The sequence below is a fragment of the Condylura cristata genome, unplaced genomic scaffold (assembly GCF_000260355.1).
Source record: "Condylura cristata isolate star-nosed mole 26May11 unplaced genomic scaffold, ConCri1.0 scaffold00004, whole genome shotgun sequence".
Lineage (NCBI taxonomy): Eukaryota > Metazoa > Chordata > Mammalia > Eulipotyphla > Talpidae > Condylura > Condylura cristata.
The window spans coordinates 44,009,330-44,011,209 of NW_004567105.1; the positions used below are offsets into that span (position 1 = coordinate 44,009,330).

General features: G+C 44.4%; 1 pseudogene; it reads right to left on the reverse strand.

Moving 5' to 3' along the window:
* Positions 1 to 559: 559 nt before the first annotated feature.
* On the reverse strand, positions 560 to 1,478 carry LOC101626541 (annotated as a pseudogene).
* Between the last annotated feature and the right edge of the window lie 402 nt (positions 1,479 to 1,880).

The window sequence follows — 1,880 nt, forward strand, 5'->3', positions numbered from 1 at the left end:
ATGGCAGACACCTGGAATATGGTGTGAGCATGTGTAAGTGGGTACCTGAGGCTGCAGGCTGAGCATATAAGAGCAGAGTGTGGCACAGAACAGTGCAGCAGACAGGTGCAGTACAGCTCAGAAGAGATCACCAGATAATGCCAGAGAGATCCCAAAGAGAGAGTCAAGATTTGTGGAGGGCTGGGAGACCTGCCAGCCCCACTGGCCCCCTGACTGAGAGCATTAAAAACCTGAAAAGCCACTAAAAGCTCCAGGGCTCTCCTTTGCTGACTGGGCCCTGTTCCTGTCTGCTTTACAAAGCCCTTCCCTCAGTCACTACGGTAGGTTCAATGCCAGCAGTGAGTGCTGTCACTGGCCCCATGAAGAGGCCTGACTCAGAACACCTCCCAAGGATGACAAATATCACCCTCGCAAGCTTCACCATTGTAATGGTGTTGCCTGCCCTGATTTGGATTAAAGTCAGCTGATCTACCTGGTCTGTGTCATCACTCTTCTACTCCCTTCTTCTCAGGGAGGAGTTTTCCAGCAAAGAGTTTACCAGGAGAAAAAAAAAAAAAAGTCATTCATTCTCCAGAGAGTTTATGCCTTTATTTAGCACACACTTGTTAAGCACACACTTGTTATCTCCATGTTTGACAACCTGATCTGGATGGGAGCTGATCACTTGTGGTATCAAGAGTAGATCTGGATACTGGAAGTCAGCCAGTTGTATGCTGATACCCAGGAAAAGCTCTTCTTGTGAATATAGCATGGTGATCCTGATCTCACAATAATAATATCTCCTGACTCCTGTCCTGGTGCATGGTCTCCTTCAGGATGGAATGTTATGTTCTGGTCATCCTTCCTGCCTTTGCCAAATAAGCTTCTAGAATCTTCTCTCAAGTTATCTTCCTCCCACTGCAGCATTTATATCTCTTTTGTTCCCTGGTATCCCATGCACACAGACTAAATTTGCAGAACTACTCCAGGGCTGAAAAATTCCTATTTGCACTCCAGCACCTCTGCAATTGGGACGTTAGCCTACTGTCTCTTTCTTACCATCTCCCCCCCCACCCCACTTAGTTTACTGTCTCTTTCTTACCACTTCAGCCTTCACATTTGTTACAAATCATTCTTTTGTAGAACTAGTTTCTTGTTGCACCCTTATATAAGTGTTCTAAGGTCACCAAGAGCTGATAAACAACTTTCTTCTTTCTTACCCTTCCTGCTCCTCCAAAAAACACATCAAAGTTGCCAATGCTAAGCCAAAACACCACTGCTCTGCCTTCTTAAATGGTCTATTCTCTTTGTCACATAGTCCCTTTTCTTTGCATCACAGAACACTTCATACACTTGAGAAATCTTTTTAAACTTCTCTCCAATTGGATTCTGGTTAGGGTGGTACTTCCAGGTTCACTTTCTATAAGATTTACTCAATTCTTCCTGGGTGGCACTGGGTTTAACCCCAAAACATCATAGTTAGAGGTTTCTTTCACCATTTTCTAGTCAGTGGTCAGGCCTAGGCCCATATGAGGGCAGGGCAGGAAGGAGCACATTGCTGTATGCAGCTGGAGCAGATGCTTGCTCCTCAGTCTCTCACCTAATGATCTGGAAATTTCTCCCTATTCTCCAATTTTTTCATTAATACCAATGTGCTGCCTCTGTAACAATAAAGGTTTATTTAAAAAAATAAGAGATACTACTAAGTGCCTGGGAGGTGCCAAATATAAGCAGCCATTTTACATTGGTGTGAGAATATATATGTGTTTGTTCAGGAACTGCTTCATCATGGTTACATTGCAAATATTTCCTGTAGGCTAGGGAAGCTGAAGAGGGCCCCCCAGGTGCTGAGAGGCTTAGCTAATCTGGAGGATCTGGTAAATGGATCACTTCTGCTTAAG